Source organism: Larimichthys crocea, chromosome XIII, assembly GCF_000972845.2.
Source record: "Larimichthys crocea isolate SSNF chromosome XIII, L_crocea_2.0, whole genome shotgun sequence".
In the NCBI taxonomy this organism is placed as follows: domain Eukaryota; kingdom Metazoa; phylum Chordata; class Actinopteri; family Sciaenidae; genus Larimichthys; species Larimichthys crocea.
Window position 1 is genome coordinate 43,336,061 of NC_040023.1, and position 11,518 is coordinate 43,347,578.

Here is an 11,518-nt window from a genome sequence, read left to right on the forward strand (position 1 = left end):
CACCGGGAAGCTTAATGCATCTTATTTTGATTAAAGTGTATTTATATTAGAGAAAAGCAGATGGCCAATCTATGAATTTCAAGACGGAGAACACCCCCCCCCCCCCCCACCTGATCTGTGAGCTGCAGCAACATGCCACAGCGGGATCTAGGCTTATTGCAGCGGCTTATGAGTTTACCACATGGAGGTATTGTCCTCAAGCCATACAATTGGCTTTTGTGTTTTCATTACCTGAGGTGGTCTTCATGTGTGTGTCAGCTCTGTTTTGTGGCTAAGCTGTTATTTCAAAACCCTCTCATTTCAGCCATGAGAAGTGACAGCACCTTAAATGACAACCATGCTTCATAAGCCTTGGTATCACTAATCCCATTTTCAAAGGATGCAAAAAGAATAATTTAATCTTAACATTTAATCACACGCTGTGTAATAACATATCTCAAATATTTACCACCCGTAGATACAAAAGAATCCTCCAAATTAAACAGCAAATTGTGTTTGTGTGTGGTTATTGTAGGCAACGGAAGTTCAGAACTGAATGAATATGATGTTCAGAACTGAAGAAGCCTGTTGGCTGAGATACAAAACGTCTTTAAGAAACTAAGCTGGTCCAGTTACCTACCATAACCTTCAACAGATGCTATGACCTGGATGACTAAAAATCTTCACAGACAGCAAATTGTGTGGTTTAGCAACACATCTGAGCATTTTCTGATATGATGCACCTATCAACAGGGCAGTATCACCTGTCAGCGCCTTTCAAAAGGTTTAAGGTTTAAACACTAAAAAGACTTGGTCAGGCTCATGGTTAAAAGAAAACTACATTGAGTATTGTCAGAAAAATAGTGGTCAAAGTCCAAAGGTGACCCTGCATCCACCCCAAGCTCCTATGTGTCTTCTGCTACTACCTACATGCCACTAGAGGTCTTTGACACTCGACAACATCAACATTTGTCATTATTGGCCACTTGCTGAAACGGCTGATGCAGTCGACGGTCTCATTTGAAAGGTGGATGGAGGATGGCAGCTGTAGTCAGCTTGGTTTCACATTGGTTACAGTGACTTATGGCAAAAACATGTCAAAACATATCCAAAGAAACTTCCATAGAAAAGACTCAATCTGGGTGTGTACCATTGATCTTTACGCTCTGTATGTGCAAACAACTGCTGCTCTTCACCGACCAGTCGTTAACTACATCTGGCAAAGCCACAGAGCTGTGAAGAGGTAATAGAACACAATGGAAGTAGTATATTTAGCTCTTGTGGAGTGTTGGTAACACACTAAACAAACAACATCAACAGTGCAGAAATAGATAATGCTGCAGGAGAGCTTTGAGCTGAAGCTTTCTAAGGACGAAGGTGTTCTTCATACTGTGACTGGAGTTTTGACCTCTTTAAACTAGGGAAATAGTTTATAGTTTTTTCTACTTTACGCACCTGGAAAGTAGAAGAAGTTGTGCCAGAAATCCCAACTCTGCTGGAAGTTTCTATGGAAGTCGTGATGGTTTTTTTCAGTGTAGTTACAATTTGAATACATTATAATTGAATCTGAGCCCTGTCCTCCATGATGGAGCTACAACCATTTTAAAGCCACACTTCAAGCCCACAGTTGGTGAATATTTGATCCTAAAAATAAAGATCACTGGTGGAGTGTTCCTTTAACATCGCATTAACCTATTTGGGGACAGCAGTAACAAGCCATAAACACTGACATCACTTTTTTAGTTGAGATAATGAAGAGCAGGTAGCACACCGCTGGTTTCTCTGTGAAAAAAGCTGCTCTGAACTGAAGGTAACTGCAGAGTCCTGTGATAATTCTCTGTTGGCTCATCACTAAGAGTGACACCTTTAGTCATGTGATCCATTCTTAATATTAAATGATTGATTATAGCTGCTTCAAGGCCTACAGGTGAATGTTTGATGATAAAAACAAATTCTGGACTTTGCAGATTGTCTTTTCAGGTACACTTTGCCAACCTATCCACATAGTGTTCAGATAGAGGATTAAGATATTGTTCAAGTGAGTATTGTGTGTGTGTGTGTGTGTGTGTGTGTGTGTGTGTGTGGGTGTGCTGTCACAGTACAACGGCCCTGAAAAGGAGGACGTCTGTTACAGTGGACCTGTCATAAAATAAGCACAACTCCAGACATAACATGTCTGCTTCTGGCACCCTTGTACTGACTGACCCAGTGCACAGGGTGGCACAGGTGTTTGTGTGTGTGTGTGTGTGTGTGTGTGTGTGTGTGTGTGTGGTAACTTTTCCCGTCTGACTATCACTTTGTGTGTATTTGTAAGTGTGTGTGCTTGAAATGGAACTTTATTTCAGTCCCCTGGGCACCCATTGGTTTCCTTTTGTCTAAAACCTCAGACCCCATGGGAGCTCAGAGGCTTTAGATTTAACTTGACTGTTTCCTACACACACACACACACGCACACACACGCACGCACACACACACACACACACACACACACACACACACACACACACACACACACTCCCAGTATTACTGTATAGATCTGCGTCTTCCTCCATTCACCATCACAAAAAAAGGGATCCTGAGGGGCTTGCGTCAGCCTTTCTATTTATTCACTCCATGTCTGACATCGATAAAATGACCTGCAACCACTCAAACATGCCTTTCTGTCACTTCCAATTTCCTGCCTGTGTACTGACATAACACAGACAAGGAGTACTGTATAAAGACCAATGTGCACTGTGGCTTACGAATACTGGGACTAAAAGTTGATGATTCAAAATCACATTATGTGTTCAGTTCATTTCGTTTTGAGGCTTTATTGGCATCTTCTACTGTAGTTGCTGATTGCAACCGATGCTTCATCCTCCAAGAGGGATCATGACTTTACATGAAGCCTGAAAGATACCAAGCTGCGAGCCCACAAATGATGCCTGTTGGTATTCAGGAGGATTGTAATGGCCGGAAGTTTGGCTGACTGACGCTGTGAGCAGTGCAGAAAGGATTTTAGGCACCAGGGACTTGGCCAACAGAGGCTGAAAGGACAGAGGCAGAACAGAGATGTAGGCTGGAAACCAGCCGGCTGCACTGGGATGTATCACGGACTGAGTATTGGCCATGGTGTGAAAAAAGCACATTAAATGCACTTTCTCTGTCAATGCCATTATAAGATTCAGTGTTCCCCACTGAACAGTGGCTGCATTTTTAGTTGTATGTTTAGGACAGACATGTCAAACTCAGGAGATCATTTCATACATCTATTATTAATGGCCCACCGGTAAATCGCACTCCCACCGCTCATACGACAAATGCATTGCAATGCATTGCATAAGCCAAATACTGTCATTGGTTTGTATTCCCACAGTGGACTACCCATTCAGTGTTTAGCACTATAGTGGTCCCTATGGTGGTCGTTATTAACACATAATGACATTAGATAATGGTGCAGTATTGGAATCAACATTGAGCATTATAGTTAAAATGTGTGCATCCCCAAACACAAGCACAGTGCTCTGAATTTAACTGTGCAGAACGTGGAAGGAAGTTAAGAAGCACAGGAAAACTCTGAAGAAGCAGGGAGGCATAACATCTGGAGCAGGGACTCAACAGGTGATTAGTAACATTTCAGCAAGCCCAGCAAGCAGCTTCACCAGTCGGGGTCTAAAGACACAAGCCGGAGTTCTGTGGAGAAAGCAGTTCCTTTATGCACTCACATGGATTGTTGTGTCAGTAAGTAGAGAAAATCTCAGCAATGACGGTCAGCTTCAGTCTTGGGAGTCTGCTTGGATCCACTAGAGTGTTCTGTACTGTAAATTCATGCTGTTGGCTGCAAGAATGAGGAATCAAAAGCTCAGATCAATAATCCAAACATGTTTTTTAGTTTTCAACAGATGACTAATCACTTTGCTTCTTTCTATGTGCCATAAAAATTGACACGTCTTACATGAGCTGGTTTTGTACCTGTAAAATAATAATGAGTGACAGTCACTTGCACACATGACAGTTGACATGTCGGCGTCTGGCATTTTCTACGCTGGGCTGACAGAGCGGGTATATTAGTTTGAGCAGCTTTTTCTTCCGTTTGATCAGAAGCCACTGGTGACAACAGATGGAAAATGAGAGGAGGGAAGTGGAAAAAAAACTGCAGTAATATTTTGAGAGCCGGGGTGATCTAATAAGAGGTGAGAGGGAGTAATGAATCAGCATAAATAGTTTGGATTCGCACAGGTAAGCAGTGAGAGGCTCAGCTGCTGCTTGTCCTGGCAGGGCAGCATAGTGAGGACTAAGCTCGGCTTGGCAGACTGCACCGAAGATCCAGACGGAGAGCTAAATACTAGTGACAAGTGTTGTTGTGGGGTTTTTTTATTATTATTTTTAAGGCACAACTGAAATTCATAAGAGGAATCCTATTATGTTATCAGTGTTGTATAACGTCCATGACAGCATTCCTGTGACAGGTGGGTAATCTCAAAGTGTTTTGACAGTCCATCAAACCACAAAAGCCGACTGGAGTCGGATCCTTGGGGCTTCATTTTGAATGTCTTTCTGTTTTGATTTTAATCTGTTATATGAAAGCTCCAACCACCACCACCACACAATGATCACCATCATATCCACTGCTGCTGTCTTTTTCTCCCTCTCAACAACAGTGCTTTTTCCACATATGTTGTTGCTATCCTTACCTGGCAGAGCCGCGTTATGATCTGTTCTCATGATTTGTCCATCTCCTCCAGAAGTAATCACGCTCTGAAGCTCTGCCGTCTGATAAAGGACAGAGAAGCAGTAACAAGAAAAAAAATCCACAGTGGCTTCATTATCCTACATCTGGAGTAGGCGCATTTCACCTCCACAGCTGTAGGTTTTTTGAGATTTTACTGTCTGGGGAAAAATGTGGCAGATGTGCCTCTTCAGTATTCCGAAATCTAAAAAAAATAAACAACAAATCCTGGATTCTTCATGTTGCCGGGCTACATGTTTCTCTTGGAAAAATATTTAGTTACTAACGATGCTGCAAGACTGTAAAACACACACAACTCTACTCTTTTCCCAGTCACGACACATGGCTGCCCACCATGAGCTGGGTTCTTTCTTGCTCATGGTGAAATTGTTGGGCCTCTCTAAATAATATTATAAAGAATACAGTCTAGACATGCTCTTTATCGAAAGTGTCAAAATATAAATAACATTGAATTGAATTTTTTTTTTTTACAGATTTACAGATGAACCAACCTAAATGTTTCTCCTGATATGGATTCAAACCAAAGATGGATGACACTTCTCCACTTCTGCCACTATACAAAAATGAAGCTAAAATATGCCCAGATACGAGTGTTGCCATCTTGTGCTGGTAATGTAATTGGGGTCCCATCCATACACCCTGCCAACTCACTGGCAACAGGGCTCAGCTGTCAGTCATGGTGTGAAAACATTTTATAGCACCAAATCACTAAAACTTATCAACTTATTATCTATCACCATACTCATTTGTGGAGACATTTTGTGGACATGTGATGTCGTTCATCTTTATATACAGTCAAACTGAGAGGATCTGCAGATACCAAGAGCTGCCAACCTGCTGTCATAATTCTAATACACACAATGTGACACACAGTGATTCATTCATAATGCATTTCTTTCAATTCTATTGTTGAAGATATTCACTTTATTTAATGAGAATGCACCACAATAATGCATACCACAATTTAAATATTTGTTTCTGGAGTGGAGGACACACATATATACAGATATATATACAGATGTATACAGTGGTTCATGCTGGTGTACAAATTCAGACCTCAACCTGCTACACCTGCTGTCCTCTGGATGTTTGCTTCTGTTCACAAAACTGCCTAACCAGTGCACGTCTCAGGCTTTTTGTTATGTTTTTTTAAAGCCACAAATTGAAATCCAAAGTCAGTCCTCATTTTCTGAGTCAGTCTCTTTTTATCAAACTTTATGAAATATTGAATTAAATCCAATGTATCAAACATATTCTTATTCTCTTCTTGTGCTGCTACAGACAACAGACAACAGCAACTGCAGCCGGATATACATTATCAGAGTAAATGATACACATCTACCATAAGATTAATACTTTGTTGACAGTGATATGGTAATGAGATGATAATGATAAGAATAATAATATTTGAAATCTACAGCAACACATAATAACAGTGTCCAACTGAAACTAAAAATGTATATATTGTTCAGTAATGTATCATACAGTTTCATTATAAAATATATACAATTAAAGCAGCTACAGGAAACTTTATTTTGTATTGATTCTGGTGACCCCTGTGGACAAAACTGTTTGTTGTCCACTTGAGGCTGGCTCCAGAAGTGAGTCTCCATAAGTCCCCATGTTCAAATGTCCAACTTCACAGCAGAAATAAACATGTTTACAGCCTGGTACAAAAAAAAATTTTGGTCTCTGTAGCTAATTTCCCCGTTCATGACAACTGTACTGAGGGTGAATTTATATACAACTCACCTGTTCACATTATATTAAGGCTTAAAGTTATGCAGGATTAAGAACGTGGACATAGGTTGGTGCCGTTACAGGCTGCTAGTTTCAGTAACCAGGCTTCATTCAGCCCGCCCGCCTCAGGTCCATCCACACTCCACCTCTTTGCCTATTTTTGTATTAGCCAAGATGGAAACCACTCTGTACTTCACAACAGCGGTGACGTCCATTTTTCGTCATACAGCCTATATAAAAATAGACAGTCTTCATGCTGATGGTCTTGTTTGCTTATGTAGGTCATATGAAGGCATCATTATTAAACTGACACTGTTCCATGACCAGTTCTTGTAGTACGTGTAGATAAAGATCATCTTCTCGTATTACACCATGTGAAGAGTCTCATTTACAGCCTTTCAATCAATGCAGGCCTTTATAATGAACAACTCTGGGTAAAAACATTAAAAGTGAGTAAAAACAGACAGTTGTTTCTTTGTCCCATAAGCCTCATTCTTTCTCAAACACATCACCACCACACCACCCACCCCTTACTTAAGACCTGCTCTCTATAAGGCCTTAAATAGCTCTCTCTCTCTCTCTCTCTTTCACTGATCCGTCACTTAAGGATACAATGTGCATTAGGTCCAGTGAGCATGCTGAATGATGGCATATTTCCCTGTGTTTCTCCTTTCTCTGCCAGAGTTTGAAGTGGCTCTCCTCCTGGGCCATGTTTGCATCTTCTCTGCTGTGGCCAAGGTAGATTAATCATTAATCAGTCCTCCCTCTGTCCCAGCCCATCTGTGTGGGCTCATCCTCAACTGAAAAGACCCACATCATCCCTCCATTCTTCTACTCTTTGTCTTCTGTGCAGCATTTTTTTTTTTGATTGTTTGTTTGATTCATGTTTCAGTGTTTTTAAATCCTCTTTGGATTGTGGACAGTTTGAATCGAGGGCAGGAAATGTTACAAGAAAAGAAAAATCTATTTGCTTTCCACCAGAGACAGGAGGCTGGAAACCTGTTTCACTGTATCTAGTCTGCAAACATTTGCATAAGTGTTTACCTCAGAGTGTCATTAATGAAAACTCTTAAGCTGGGATTTACTGCTACAAAGTCTAATAATCCAATTATCCCAGCCAGCAATGCATGCATATCCATTTTTTCCACACATATACTTTATTTCAACTTGTGTACACCTCTATTTTAAAATCATAGTATGTCAACACAATGAGCACCTTGCAATCCTACAGTGTATATCTACTGTTTATAGCACTTATGGCACAAGGAAAGCTGGAATCACAGTCCAATCAGCACTAAATTACAGCCTGTCGTCAGCTACAGTGTCATTTTCTGCTTTCACTCATTGACCATGTGGTGTTAGTCGAGTCGGCCCTCAGAGGCCTTGTAGATTTGGGGGAAGCAGAGGACTCACAGCTGTTTTTCCCATTCTCATTTCTCGAAGGCTGTTGACTTCATTTCCTGCAGGCCTCGCCACAGGACACTTTTGTCTGCTTTTTCACTCCTCTGGCTCCGGCTCTCTATTCCTTTTCTTTTCCTTCACTCCTTCTCTCTGGATGTTTGTTTCTCTCTGCTTGCTGCTATGACCTGATGGTGAACTACCTGAAGTTACCAAATGTCTCTTGTATGCCAAAACAAAGTAGTCACAATCACATCAGAAATAAAACTGAAATGATTTCACGACGGACAGTCTCCTTAACTGAGCATGGCAAATGAATTTTTGATTTAAATATGAACTACATACCTTTCCAACTCTGAATCAACCATCTTTATTTACATCATGTCATTGCTCTCCTTATTTAAACTTTTATTTGCCTCGATTGGTGCGGCTGTCTTTAAATAGCCGCAAAAGTACAGTAGTAAGGTATTAAATATTCAACTTGTGACCTCAGAAGTATATATACATGTGTGTGGCCACTGCTTTAGCTATTTAAATGACTTTTTTAAAAGCAAGTGGTTCATCAGCAGGTCAACCTCAAAGAGACACTGGGTGATTTATGATGTCTGCGGGAGGGAGGAGGAGGAGGAAGGGTAGGGGAGGAGAGCATGGGGGGGGGTCGAACCCCCCATCCAGGATGGGATGTTTTGGCAACCTGCATGTTTGGTGCCCCTGCCATGACAAACTGCATTGACGCCGTGGATGAAAAATAGGCCAAGGTGCTTTCAGGAACATGGAAGTGTGAAAAAAAAACAAAAAAACACCCTTTCTCTTCTAATATAAACTGACAGAGTGTAACATTCACTCACAAACAAGTCTGCATCACAGCGGCTCATTTCAAAACATATTTAACAAGGTGATGCACAGCTACATGTAGATGCTTTAAACTGAAAAAAGATGCTTGTTTCATTGGATGGCATTAGTAATGACAGCCATGACTGACCAGTCAGGTTCTCTGTCCCCCAACTGTGTCCCCCTCCTACTCTCATGCATTTCTCCCTTTCATCTCAGGCCTCACTTTAATCACAATCACTCCTGATTTCCTCTCCATTTCCTCCTTTCTTTTCCTCTGTGTCTGGCCCACTCTCGCACTCATATATCTGTCATGCTGGGGTCTATTAGTTGTGACATTCAGCACAGAGAGATCCTGCCACCGCTGTGGCACTCTGTGCTTGAACAGATGAGCATGCAGCGAGTGAGCACGGAGTTAGTTTGGGTGACGTTGGGGATGTCAGAGAAGCTTCTGTAGAGACGAGTCCTTTGCGAAAGGCGAGGAAGGTAAAAAGAAACAAAGCAGATCTGTTTAAAAGACGGCACTGTGTTTGTACTGCAGCTCCTTCTTATCTAGGCTATTACATTGGAACTAAAATGGCTGCACACACAACATACCAGCTGCATGAACAAATGAAGGATTTCTTGCAGAGAGTGAGGCGAGATGATTCATGTCAATACAGATCATGCATGGCTAACAGCTGTTTAGATTATCTTAGCATACAGACTAGAAACAGCTCCGTCCAAGGGTAACAAAATGTATGAGTACGTCTGAAGTGTGCTAATAAGTGAAATAATAAAAGACATAAGAAGAAAAATGGCTGGCACGTCTGACATGACATACCATGTGTCATGTGACATACACAGAATATTTTGAAATAACACAATAGACTTCAAATTACAACATGTTTAACTGTGTTAGCACGATTGGACACTTCCCACTAATTCTAAGCATGAACATTACTAACTGAGAGACACACATACTGTATGTCTCCATGTATGCATGTAAATGTTTTGTTTAGACAGCACTGCAGATGTTTCCTCTGTCTACCTACGAAGACATTTCTTTTTGGTGCAGCCACAGACTGTCTCTAACCTGGACGTGATGTCACCCACAGGTTGTTATGCTCCGTGTGGTGGCTCTGGTTGTCCTTCCTCTGCCGGCTCCCGGGCTAATCCAAAAATGGGCAGAGACATGGAGTTGGGATGGAGATTAACTTTTTTTTTAGAGCCATCCTCAAGTGGCCACTCAAGGAACTGCAGTTTATGACTCCACTTGGTGCCACTTGGGTGCAACCCCTTTTTAGTTTTATTAAGTAACTAGTTTGAATCTAGTCACCAAGAACCTTGCAAACAGACTTCATGATGGATTTACACCCAATCACGATGAGGAGAATGACTCATCAGCTTAACTTCACTCAAACTAAAACTGCTTCTAAAGCTTTATTTCTTGATATGCACTTTGAAATATACTGCTGTTTCATCTAGAAAATCATAAAAAAAAAAAGAAAACACCAAATTGCTTGGACTATTTCACAGAGATAAACACAGCTGCTCTGCGAAATGAGTAAGCAGTTTTAGCAACATATTTTCCCAAATTCAAATCCTGTTGATTCACTTTTGGTCCAAATAATTTCCCTAAAAACACAATGAATATATCAGAGTATATTTAGAACATAAATATTTAGATTCATTTTGGTCTTCACCCGTGGTCCTGTTTACCCAGTATTTTTGTTTTCCTCTCTGGATGCATCAGCTCAGTGCTTTTCCTATGGGTCGAATGTTTGATGTGGAGTAAAAGGCTCCAGGAGTTTATGAATGAATATTTTAAAAGGGATTCAGCAAGGCGGCGGGACACAAAATGGTTCCTCTGTCCTCTCTACAAACCAGTCAGTCATCCTGCCGCAAGCCCGACTCTGGTATCTCATAAAAGCAAAGCTGCATCACTCTGCTGGGAAGGGGAGTCGAGTACAGGAAAAGTCCTGTGTACAGCGAGAGAGAGAGAGAGAGAGAGAGAGAGAGAGAGAAAAGTGTGAGACTGAAAACAGAGGTGCAGGTTGTGAGAAAAAGGGTGAAGGAAAATGTGTGGGCAAGAGTTTCTAAAATGGGAACTTGTGCTGTATGAACCTGTAGGTTGTCACATGTAAGTCTTGAATCAGATGGCTGCTGGCGATGTTGTTGATGTCTCCTCTCCACTTGAGCAGTTTTATGAAATCCTTCAAAGTCCAAGAAAAAAAAATACATAAAAGTCCTCATGAAACAGGAAGCTGATTGTGTTTGCTTCCTCATTTCCAGGTGTTTCCTGCCAAAGTGGGCAGATAGGGAAGGAGTCATCGCGAACATTGATTGGTGTTTCCAGTAACCAATATGTGCGCATTACACCCTCACAAATATGCACTGCGACTAGCATTATGATCTAGTGTCAGCATCTAGTTTTCGGTGAACATGGCCAGACCTGGGACTGAACCTCGGAAACCAGCGATACCAGGGGTACAGTAGCCTGCCGAGGTGGTTTCCTCTGGCTCCTGGCAACCTGGGGATGATCAGTTTGGGTAGCTACGTGGCTGACCGAGCTAAAGACAGAGTGGTTTGCTATTTATCCGTCTTTCCATCATTAAAGTCTGTAAATCACCATGGTAGTGTAACATTATTCCCTGTTGGACTCAGAGGCTGTGCTCAAACCTGGTCTGGTCCAGCTGCTGAACCCAGTTTTGTTGCCTACTAACAGCAGATTCATTTAGCGGCAGTTTCAAGAAATGACAAACTCTAACATACCATGAAGAATACCTGAAAATACTGAAAACATGACTTTGTGTCAGTGTTGGACAGACACTGGAGGACAGACATTTTAATATCAGG